At 44.5% G+C, this 12,781-nt stretch overlaps 1 protein-coding gene across 3 annotated transcripts in view; it reads right to left on the bottom strand.

The window, feature by feature from the left end:
• The window catches only part of BAHCC1 (BAH domain and coiled-coil containing 1), a 320,033-nt gene that overhangs the window by 253,798 nt on the left and 53,454 nt on the right, over nucleotides 1-12,781 (bottom strand). The window lies entirely within an intron of this gene.

The following is a 12,781-nucleotide window of genomic DNA, read 5'->3' as shown; positions in this document are numbered from 1 at the left end:
GCAGGAGGGCCCTGATTCTATAAAAGACACCCTACAGTCAGGTGCCTAGATTGATGCTTAGCCAATTTAGGCGCCTAACTTAATATTTTTAATTAGCTTAATCAACGCTGATAATTGAATGCACCATTAAAAACCAATTAAAAAAAAATATTTAGCCAGTAAAGGTAAACGCCTAGCTCAGCAGGCGCCTACCACTTTGAGTTAGGCATCTAAACTGAGGCACCTACAAGTAGGCATGGTTAGGGGCAACAAAACAAAAGCAGTCAGATGTGCCTCCAGAATACTTATTGTATTAGAAGTTTCCAGAGCATGCATATCAACAGAAGCATATTGACACCTCATGCAAAAAAAAAAAAAAAATAAAATTCATGTATCCTTTACCCAGCCAGGAACATACTGAAAAATACATACAGGAACCTTCAGATCCATACACGCTAGAGACCACACAGACACCCACCCACTCACACATATAACACAGAGGCAACACGCCAACCGAATCACAGCTGTGTACAAACACAGACACATTTCCTGTCCCTGAGCATTTTTTCTCTCCATTATAAAAATAAGTAGCCATCCATCGGCTTTTCATGACCACAGGAGATGTGGCAACCCTCCATGGGGAGCTATAACCATTCAGAGCTGAGATTAACGCCCCAAGCTGATGGAAAAAAGACAGACAGAGGGAGAGGAACAAAGCTTCTCTCCAACACCCATCCCCCCACATTAGAATAATTACAGCATAAATAATGTACACAAAGTTAAATGTTATGAATTAGAAGGCAACGGGAATGGGAAAAGTTAAGAAGGCTTTTTTGTAACACTTCTTATTAATTTAAAGCACTTTTTAAGCGAGGAATTGCCTCTTTAAATCAGGTACTAACCAACTCTGGTCGACAGGCTGAATTCCCAGTAGGTCCTGGGATAATTTGTGGCACTGCTGAAGACAGTAATCTTCCAGCTCCAGCAGTGCAGCCGCGCTGGGTCACAGGGACAGCTCTGAAAGCGCCCCTCTTGGCACCCAAGGGTTCCAGGTCCCTTACTGAATGAAGCCGTTGAGCGCAGGAGTCTGGACAAGTCTCAGCTTGTGCCCTGCAACACCCCCTCCCCCCGCTCTTATTCTAAAACTCAGCGGCCAACGCAGAAAAACATGCCCTGGCTTCAGTGCAATTGGGTAAAAGCCCTGCGCAAAAACGGGCTTTGCACGCAAGCTAACCACGTTCAAAGGCAGCACGGCTCAATTCATGCTAATGTGGCTATTGACCGTTCACTGCAGAAGCAAAGAAACGCAGAGAAAATTAAAAGGCTGAACACAGCGCCGGAGCTCCAGCACCAGATCCGAGGTGACATCTGCAGCTCGTGTTAGCGAGGATTCGCATCTGTTTCTTCCCTTTACTGTAAGCAACTGTGCTTAAACGCTTTTAGGATCCTCGGAACTAACATAAGAATTGCCGCTGCTGGGTCAGACCAGTGTCACGCGGCGGCCCTCTGGTCAAAGACCAGCGCCCTAAGTGCAGTGATCTTCAATAGTGCTTTTAGAAGAGCTGCAAAAATCGTCATCGATCCTTCAGCGATTTAAATATCTTAATATTTTGAAATATTTTTTGTAAACTTTTTCTTAATCTTACATGTTATAATAAATATTCTCAAAGTTTTTAGCTGAGACACATGACTTCAGCTTTCACTTCATCTTTGGCGGCTGGGGGCAGTTGCCGACATGTTTCGCCGCACCGGCTTTTTCAAGGCAACCTCCGTTACTCTTCTCGCCTCCTAGTTTAAACGAGGTGGCGAGAACAGTAACATGTAGAAAAACTTTGAGAGTACTGATTAAGTATTTATTATAACATGTAAGATTAAGAAAAATTTACTAAAAATATTTTAAAATATTAAGATATTTAAATTGCTGAAGGATCGATGACGATTTTTGCAGCTCTTCTAAAAGCACTATTGAAGATCACTGCACTTGTTTCTGAGCATCCTAAAATCGTTTAAGCACAGTTAAGTAGAACTATTGAAGGAAGTAATATTGCATGGACTATATGGTGATTATTTGATAATCTACTGCCAGTTAAATATTGCAACGCTGTTCTCTGCATAAATATTGGTATTAGAAAACTTTTATGTGCAGAATACATTCCAACACATTGAAAAATCTGGCACTTTAACTATGGCACATTGTAACCTGTAAACTTTATATTCCCAAATCCCTTTTTACAAAACTGCGACAGCGGTTTCTAAGCGCAGGCTCCTCTGTGCTGCTCCCAAGACTTCTAGAGTTCCTATGAGCGTCAGGGGCAGTGCAGAGCATTTAGCGTGCCGGTCTGCACTAAAAAACGCTGTCGTGGTTTTGTAAAAGGGGGGGGGGGGATTCTCGTATATATTGGTATTAGATCCCTAATATATGTTGAGTTAAGATAAAAATTTTACTGTACTATTTGTAACCCATTAACTGTTAACCTGTAATCCGTTCTGAGCTCTTTGGGGAGAACAGGATAGAAAACTAATTAAATAAACAAATAAATATCAGTTAGAGAATGACAAAGGGACAAATTTTTCCCCTTCCCCGCGGGAACTCATTTTCCCATCCCGTCCAAGTGAGTTATTTTCTTGTCCTTGTCTCTTTCCTGCAAGCTCCGTCCTCATCCGCACAAGCCTCAAACACTTTAACATCCTAAGTAGCAACATTCTAGAGCTCAGATTGTGATGTCATTATGCCTCATTCCACCAATGCCTAAGCTCCGTCCTCATCCGCACAAGCCTCAAACACTCTAAAATCCTAAGTAGCAACATTCTAGAGCTCAGATTGTGATGTCATAATGCCTCATTCCACCAATGCTTAAGCTCCGTCCTCATCTGCACAAACCTCAAACCCTTTAAAATCCTAAGTAGCAACATTCTAGAGCTCAGATTGTGATGTCATAATGCCTCATTCCACCAATGCCTAAGCTCCGTCCTCATCTGCACAAGCCTCAAACGCTTTAAAATCCTAAGTAGGAACATTCTAGAGCTCAGATTGTGATGTCATAATGCCTCATTCCACCAATGCCTAAGCTCCGTCCTCATCTGCACAAGCTTACAGGAATGGGGCAGGGACAGGGACAGGAAGAAAACCCGCGGGGGAATGGGGGCGGGAAAATTCAGTATCTGTGGAGAAGGGGAAAATTTGGCCCCGTGTCATTCTCTAATTGGCACCTAAGTGTGACTGACTTGCAATAGCTGGCTATCTTTTTTTATTATGTATGTTTAATCTGTAACTCACTCTGAACTCTTTGGGGAAAACGGAATAGAAAATGAAATAAATCAATCTCTTTTAAGGTCTAATTACAGAATCTGGCCCTAAGGGTTAGTGCATGGCTATAATGCAACATTTCCGCATCAGCCCCTGAGACCCTCACACAATGCACCTCACTCCAGCCCTGCAGGCAGCATTCTTAGGAAAGGGGGTGTGAAACAGGGGAGTAGAGGGGATTCAGCCTACAGAGTGAAGCCCTGGCCAGCATCTGACATTGAGAACCCATATCTAGCATGTTCTATCCCTGCCTCATTGTACTGACTGGGGAATCGCACACAACTATCAAAGAAGGTCATTCAAGGGGGGGGGTGAATCTCTGGCTCCGAGATCAAAGAGGCCCTAACGCCCCAAACCACCATCAGCAGCGCGGCTTATGGAGCGTAGTCTTCGTCATAAGGCATATGGGGATAGACTTCAAGATCTCAATCTGTAGACTTTGGAGGAAAGGCGGAAGAGACATTTAAATAGATAAATAACTTGAAGCAAAAAATGTTGCAAAAATGTTATAAGCCAAGTGGTGGAACTATCCTTTGAAAAACCATTTAAGTAAAGTGGAGAAAAAAAGCCTCAACTAGTTTTAAATGTAGACGGAAACCCAATGAGGTTTTTTAGCCGTTCTTAATCTTTAGAGAAGTAGTGGAGTTTTTTTTGCCTATGATACAGATTAAGAACGGCTAAAAAACTCATTGGGTTTCCGTCTGCATTTAAAACTAGTTGAGGCTTTTTTTTTTTTTAATTCTTTATTCATTTTTACAACTTACAACAAGTGTAAACAGAAATAACATTGAAACTTACAACCTTACAAACATCACTTGAATTTCTATTACAATCATCTTAAATTAATGAAATATATCCCCCCTCCCACCCTTACCATATCATATATAATCATGTATATCATATAATATATTCTTTTCTACTAATCCAAGCACTTAATGTAAGATCAGAACCCCCCCCCCCACCCCCACCCTCTCAGTTACAATTATGTAAATAAGGGAAAAGTGTTATTTATTCATTACAATAATCTGTTAATGGTCCCCAAACATCTTTGAATTTATTAAAATGTCCTTTCTGTAGGGCTAATATTCTTTCCATCTTATATATATGACATAAAGAATTCCACCAGAAATTAAAGTTTAATCTACTCCAATTCTTCCAATTAAAAGTAATTTGTTGAATGGCGACTCCAGTCATAATTAACAAGAGCTTATTATTTTTTGAGGATATTTGACTCTTTGCCCTCATTGACAAGCCAAATAAAATAGTATCATATGACAGGGCCAACGGATTCTCCAATAAACCATTTATTTGGCCCCATATTGATTTCCAAAAATCCAGAATAAATGGACAATAGAATAATAGATGATCTAAAGTCCCAGCTTTGAGACTGCCGTGCCAACATCTTAGAGCTATCTAATTTATGTAAACGAACAGGGGTCCAAAATGCTCTATGTAACAGAAAAAACCAAGTTTGGCTCATAGATGCAGACACTGTACATCTCATCCTCCAAGACCAAATTCGTAGCCATTGAGACGCCGTAATTTGATGCTTGATCTCAATGCTCAAAATGTCCCGAAGACCAGTTTTTGGTTTTTTATTTATAAATCCAGATATTAATTTGTACCACCTTGATTAGTAAGATTTTTCCATTCAGTTGAGGCTTTTTTCTCCATTTTACTTAAATGGTTTTTCAAAGGATATTTCCACCACTTGGCTTATAACATTTTTGCAACATTTTTTGCTGCAAGTTATTTATCTATTTAGATTGTTATTGTTAGTATTGTTTCTAGAGAGACATTTAAATATCTAAGTGGTGTAAATGCACATGAGTCGAGTCTCTTTCATTTGAAAGGAAGCTCCGGAATGAGAGGGCATAGGATGAAGTTCAGAGGCGATAGGCTCAGGAGTAATCTAAGGAAATATTTTTTTACAGAAAGGGTGGTAGACGCATGGAACTGTATCTTGGAAGAGGTGGTAGAGACCAGAGACTGTGTCTGAATTCAAGAGGGCCTGGGATAGGCACAAGGGATCTCTTGGAGAGAGAGGGATAATGGTCAGTGTGGATGGGCAGATTGGATGGGCCATTTGGCCTTTATCTGCCATCATGTTTCTATGTTTGTATAATCCGAAAGTTCTATGACCTCACAATGCAGGTGTAAAGAGCCTTAGCCTATAGGAAGAGGAGATACAAATGTTAACAGCCTTAGTCAATAGGGAGAGGAGGAGATAGTGGATGCTGCGGATGGGCCATTTGGCCTTTATCTACCATCATGTTTCTATAACCATAAATCTCTATGACCTCACAATGCAGGTGGAAAGAGCCTTAGCCAATAGGAAGAGGAGATGCAAATGTTAAGAGCCTTAGCCAATAGGGAGAGGAGGAGATAGTGGATGGTGCGGATGGGTCATTTGGCCTTTTTCTGCCATCATGTTTCTATGTTGCCCAGTTCCAGTAGGGACATTTTAAGGCCAGTCCTGGTTTTGAGAATCATGAATGACAAATACCACACTCACTTGGGAAGTGGGTTGAAAACAGTAAACTGAGAGCCGTGTAGCCAGGAATCATAGCACATGGCCAAGAAAAGCCCCAGAACAATCAAGAGTCATCAACACAGCCACCAGGAGAGACAGCATGGCTACTGTCTCTTCCCCTGCTGCTGCTGTACTGTTCTGCATCAGACCCCAGTCAAAATCATCTTCTGGAGGGTTTTCTCCTTTATCTATTTATTTACTGGCTACAGTCAAACATACATAAAATCAAATTGATTAGACAAAAACATGAGTCACAAGTAATCAGAAGGAACTGAGACCATCACACAAAAGCCTGCTGAAACAGATGCCTCGGGTGAATCGCTTCAGAAAAGCAGTTAAGAAATCCCAATAAATAAACGTGTGAACTTTCAGTTCTTGTGTAAAAGATATTATCTGCTGAATTCTAAAGCAGGATTAATCAGGGAATATCCAGCAAACATTTGCCCAGCGATCTCAACTCCCACGTCAGGCGACAGACTTTCAAACTCGGAACACTGAGCGAAAACAAAAAAAAAACAACAGGATTTTAAACTGGATGCGCAAAGCGATGGGGCAACCAGTGAAGTTCTTGCAATGACGAGTACTATGACTCAGTCTAAAGACCCCCCTCTCCCCTCCCTCTCACATCAGCCTCAGTGAGGTAACTAGAATATATAAAGTCTAATTTTCCTGCCTTCCAGCAGTGGCCAACCCAGATCCCAAGTACCTGGCAGAAACCCAAAGAGTACCAACATTCCAGAGCTGAGATTGTGATGTCATAATGTCTCATTCCACCAATGCCTAAGAGCCAACTTCATCAGTGATGTCACAATGACTTCACTGTCCTATAATTGGCTCACTTAAGAACAAAAGGATAGCTATACTGGAACAGACTGAAGGTCCATGAAGCTCAGTATCCTGCTTAGAACAGTGGCCAACCTAGGTCACAAGTACCTGGCAGAAACATTCCAGAGCTGAGATTGTGATGTCATAATGCCTGAGAGTCAACCTCAGCAGTGATGTCACAATGGCACGATTGTCCTAGACTTGGCTCACATAACAACAGCCCTACTGGGACAAAGCGAAGGCCCATCAAGCCCAGTAGCCTGCTTCCAACAGTGGCCAACCCAGATCCCAAGTACCCGGCAGAAACCCAAAGAGTACCAACATTCCAGAGCTGAGATTGTGATGTCATAATGTCTCATTCCACCAATGCCTAAGAGCCAACTTAATCAGTGATGTCACAATGACTTCACTGTCCTATAATTGGCTCACTTAAGAACAAAAGGATAGCTATACTGGAACAGACTGAAGGTCCATCAAGCCCAGTAGCCTGCTTAAAACAGTGGCCGACCTAGGTCACAAGTACCTGGCAGAAACATTCCAGAGCTGAGATTGTGATGTCATAATGCCTCAATCCACCAATGCCTAAGAGCCAACCTCCTCAGTGGTGTTACAATGGCTTGATTGTTCTATACTTGGCTCACTTAAGAACATGAGACTTGCCATACTGGGATAGACCGAAGGTCCATCAAGCCCAGTATCCTGTTTCCAACAGTGGCCAACCTAGATCCCAAGTAGTAAAACAGATTTTATGCTGCTTATCCTAGGAATAAGCAGTGGATTTTCCCACATCTTTCTTAATAATGGCTTATGGACTTCAATTTTAGGAAATTATCCAAACCATAGGCCATTCTTGAGATGGCTTATTCCTAGGAATCTGTTTTACTCCTTGGGATCTAGGTTGGCCACTGTTGGATCCTTGTTTGGGTCCAGGCACCTGGTAAATCTGTGCCCTGTTAGCAATACTGCGGTTAGAACAGGTTTGCTAAGGTCTGGGATCAGCTTGCTTAGGGTCCCTTTTGCAAAGCCATGGTAGTGATCCCCCCCGCACCCCCCATTCAATTCCTAAACTAAACTAAATCTTAAGTTTATATATCGCATCCTCTTCATAGGGATAGAGCTCGGCACGGTTTGCAGGAAACTTTAATATAAGGAAGGAAAAACATAATAAGAATTGGCGATTATAAAGAGGGGTTTGGTGCATTTGCAGTGGGAGGGACCCTTAATTCATTTTTAGAATGAAACAATAAAATGTGTTGGGTTTTTTTTACTATTCCTAATACTGCTCCTGAAACAAAGCAAACATTTTTGCTCTACTCTCTGCTAGTGTTTTTGATCCGTATTTGAGGACCACAAATGGTTTGGGGTTTTAGGATATTCCTAATGAATTATGCACGAGAGAGATTTGCATGTCATGAAAGAAATCTGCAAACAAATCTGTCTCGTGCATATTCTTCAGGGATATCCTGAAAATGGGGCCCAATTGCAACTCTTGTCTTCTCCCCATCTTCTTTCTTTTCACCCTTGTTAGGCTTAATAATTAAATATGGCCACAGTGTGCAGCCCTGAGTCTTCTCACCTTATTCATTTCCGGAAGCGGCAAACAGAATGCTTGGAATGATTAAGAAGGGGATCACGAACAGATCGGAGAAGGTTATCATGCCGCTGTACCGGGCCATGGTACGCCCTCACCTAGAATACCGCGTCCAGCATTTGTCGCCGTACTTGAAGAAGGACACGGTACTAAAACGGTTAAGGGGCTGGAGGAGTTGCCGTACAGTGAGAGATTAGAGAAACTGGGCCTCTTCTCCCTTGAACAGAGGAGACTGAGAGGGGACATGATCGAAACATTCAAGATATTGAAGGAAATAGACTTAGTAGAGAATGAGAGATTGTTCACCCTTTCTAAGGTGGAGAGAACGAGAGGGCCCTCTCTAAAGTTAAAAGGGGACAGATTCCGTACAAACGTAAGGAAGTTCTTCTTCACCCAGAGAGTGGTAGAAATCTGGAACGCTCTTCCGGAGTCTGTCATAGGGGAAAACACCCTCCAGGGATTCAAGACAAAGTTAGACAAGTTCCTGCTAGACTAGAACGTACGTAGGTAAGGCTAGACTTAGTTAGGGCTCAGGTCCTTGACCTAAGGGCCGCCGCGAGAGCAGACTGCGGGGCACGATGGACCACTGGCCTGACTCAGCATCAGCAATTCTTATGTTCTCGTGTTATGTTTAAGTGCAGTACATTCATTTGCGAACCAATCGTCACTCCTTTCAGAAATTTCACTGCTGATTTGGGAAGGGCAAAAGCTGCAGGAGATGGGGCAGGAAGGAGTCAATTGTGAGCTGTCAATAGAAACCACTTAACTTTTCAATAAATGTGACAGTAAGGTAACAGATGCCAATCAACAACTGTGCAATATCGTGACTCCAATATTACCTCACACCAGGCCTTCCGGGGCTGATCCACCCAGAGGAGTAAGGGCTAAATGCCGTAAAGTTAGCCATCGTCGCTAAACCTGTTTGCACAGATTTAGCGATGATCGCTTTTACCGACCCGATTCACAAAACGGCCCACTGCGTGTTTTTCCCCTCGATCGCCCGTTTTCCGATCCAGTTGTGCAAATGAGCTAAAACTCCTTGCAAAGTAGCCAAGCGATCGAGGCTATTCCCCCCCCCCCCCCAAATGATGAGGTTTAGCAATCGGAAAAACCGACAAGTCTAGAGCATGAGGCATGGTGCGGGGGTATTCGGCCAGGCATAAGGCAGTAGGCATCCCTCCTGCCCTTTTTGGTACCATGGGGGGGGGGGGTCGTTGGGGGAGGGGGGGTTAATGGGGCAGATTGTGCATGTGTCAACCACTCACTGAGCAATTGATGCAAACTTGATAGCTCATCGATCGCTTCTGGAGAATCGGCCAACAGCGATCCAGTCGGTATCTTTAGTGCATCTAGTCCTAAGCCCCAAATGCAATGAAACCCATCCACTGGGACTAGGAGCAGAAGTGAGTTCATGTGGGATGCACTTCATCTGCAAATACACACAAGGCTTCTTCAAAACGTTTCTGCACGTTCATTTTTTTGCAGGAAATGGTTGGGGGCGGGAGAAGTGGTAAGAGGGCGTGTCATAGAATGCCAAATGACTAGGGTGATTATGTGGAAAAGTGAAGCCATTTGCTTTTGAGATATTTAATAAATAGTGTTTAGAAAACTCAAGGTGCTTTGGGGTCCTCCGGAGGCAGTCTGTACACCTCCCAAGACATGAAAATCAGCTCCTCAGAAACAAATTACGACGGGGACGACTACTGAACACCTGCAGAGAACATGGGGAAGTGCCCGAGGTCAGCAGGTATATGGGACGTCGGAAACCAGAAAATCAACAAAACAGCAGTTACAGTCCAAGAGCCTCCCTAATTCATTTGAATATAAAACATCTCCAAAAGAGGGTCAGCATTGCAAGTCTTCAGGGAGGACGTCGGCTCTTCCTTATCCAAGAATCTCCAGCAAACAGGTTCCTGAAGCAATGATGAATGATGAAAGATTGAAGGGGCCCTTTTACTACCTCTGGGCCTGAGTCTATCAAAGAGGCCCAACCTGGAGGTGCTGGTTGGTGCAGAATCCATCTGAATCGGTATTTAAAATCCATTACAGATGTCTATGAAAATGCTCAGGAGTAATCTACGGCCAGTGTTACCAGATTTTCTCCAAGGAAAATCCGGACCCAAGGCCACGCGCCCCCCAGTTCTGCCTGTGTCATGTCCCGTTCTGCCCTCCAGCCCCGCCCCAAGATGGCGTCCACGCATGCGAGGACATGACGTGATGTCACCGCGTTGCTTCGGCGCATGTGCGGATGTCCATTCCCGACGCAATTTTGATGGGAAGCTAAAGTGCCGGGTTTTGAAAAGCCGTCCGGACCCCCCCGGACGTCTGGCAACCCTATCTGAGGCAATACTTCGAAACGAAAGGGATGGTGGCGGACGCGAGAAATGGTCTCACGTTGGAGGTGGTGGGCACGAAAACGGTATCTGAATTCAAGAAAGCTTGGCCAAGTAGAAAGGATCTCTAAGGGAGAGGACAGGATAGCGATGGCCTAGATGGGAAGAGTGGAACGGCCATATGGTCTTTAACTGCCTTTGTGTTTTATGTTTCTATGGGAGTAAAGACCAGGCCTTTCATTTATCAGACAGACCGATACACCCCTTATCAGGATGAACAGATGCTCAATGGAATGGATGACGGCTAATAAATTTATCCAAACTAAATAAGTAATAGGCTTGCTCTAAATGTGGGAAAAGCCTTTATTGTTAAGTAGTGGGGTTTCCTAAGTAGTGCAAAGAGAGGCTCATGAAACTTCCATTTCATCCCGCGCCAGGTTTCGAAGTCATTAGAACCTAAGAATTGCCATCTCTGGATCAGACCCTGGGTCCATCAAGTCCAGTGATCCGCACACGTGGAGGCCCCACCAGGTGTACCCTGGCCTAGTTTTCGTCCCCCTATCACTGTGCTGTATCATTTTAAACCCGTCATTGCCTTTGAAACCCCAGGTCACGGCAGTGGTGCAATCTGCTTAGTCAAAGTTTCGTCCTTTCCCGATTGTTCTCTCTCAGCCTGATCATTGCAGCGCGCTGAATCTGGGGTACCAAACGCAACTGCGCGTTCACTGAAACTGGAGCGCGTTCCATCTTGCTGCGCCTACGCCGGTGTCCTGACACGCGAGGCACGTTTTGTCGGAATACAGGATTGAAATTGGGGGGGGGGGGCAGTTCACGCTTCTAAGTCAAAGAGGATACAGGGTCACGTCAGATGCCCCCACCCTTCCAGCAATTTGTGGAAACTCGTTTGCGGTTCTTCACAGTGGTTGGGGTCCACTGAAAGGAAGAATCAGCCACTTGAGTCAAGAGCAGTATTCAGAAACCGTTAAAAGCCCTATTTTTCAACAGCTTTTCCAGGAGGACCTTGGACTTACAACAATAACAACTTTATTTGTATATACCGCAATACCACAAACAGTTCAGCGTGTAGGGGGTAGAGAGGTGCCAGCGCTCTCCCCCCCAGGACAGTTTAAGAACCACAGGGCTAGAAAGGTCCTTGGAAAGATAATCGGACCTGGGATACTGTGTGGCATGCCACAGTAAACTTTAGTCAGACATGAAGGCAGATAAGGACTGAAAGACAGTGTAGTTACTTACCTGTAACGTAGGTTCTCCGTGGACAGCAGGATATCCTGCTGTCCACGGAGAACCTACGTTACAGGTAAGTAACTACACTTTCCCTGTGCATTCATTTATACCTCTGAGAGCACAGCATTGGAAAACATGGAAAACAGCGATTCTAAAGCACAGATCAATGCTCAAAAGCTGTCTAATCAGGAGCAACGGGCCTGGCGCATACGCACAAGAGCTGAGCGGTAGGCACGGCTCCTGTGCACGCTCTCAGTAGGGTGTACGGAGCTCCGTACAAGGCAGAAGCAGTATGAAAGGCAAAAAAAAGAACTTCACAGAGTTGCTACTGAAGCCTTTTGCTACGGCAGTAGTTGGAAGGGTTGTTTTTTGGGGTTTTTTTGTCCCATGACGACATTGGATTATGTGCGGGACACACACGCACACACGCGGTCACATATCCCAAACCCATGCAGATTTTTAGAATGTTAGCAGACTGCCCGACCGAGAAACCCCCTCCAGACTTGCCAGAAAATTCTGAACGCTAAAGGTAGGCGTTCCCCTCTGCGCATTACGGTGACAGGTCAGTTGCGCGCAAGACAATCCCACGCCGACAAAAACGCTAAGACAACTCAGCGGAAAGCGCTCACCTGCCAGCGCTCAGTTGTCTTGCGCTCAATTGTCTTGCGCTCACCTGCCGGCGCTCAGTTGTCTTGCGCTCAATTGTCTTGCGCTCACCTGCCGGCGCTCAGTTGTCTTGCGCTCAATTGTCTTGCGCTCACCTGCCGGCGCTCAGTTGTCTTGCGCTCAATTGTCTTGCGCTCACCTGCCGGCGCTCAATTGTCTTGCGCTCACTTGCCAGCGCTCAGTTGTCTTGCGCTCAGCTGTCTTGCGCTCACCTGCCGGCGCTCACATGACTCTCGCTCAGTTGTCTCACGCTCAGTTGTCTTGCGCTCAGTTGTCCCACTCGTGCACATTACAGAAAATAA

The sequence above is a fragment of the Geotrypetes seraphini genome, chromosome 10 (assembly GCF_902459505.1).
Source record: "Geotrypetes seraphini chromosome 10, aGeoSer1.1, whole genome shotgun sequence".
Classification (NCBI taxonomy): Eukaryota; Metazoa; Chordata; class Amphibia; order Gymnophiona; family Dermophiidae; genus Geotrypetes; species Geotrypetes seraphini.
This window is presented reverse-complemented; position numbering and strand designations above follow the sequence as displayed.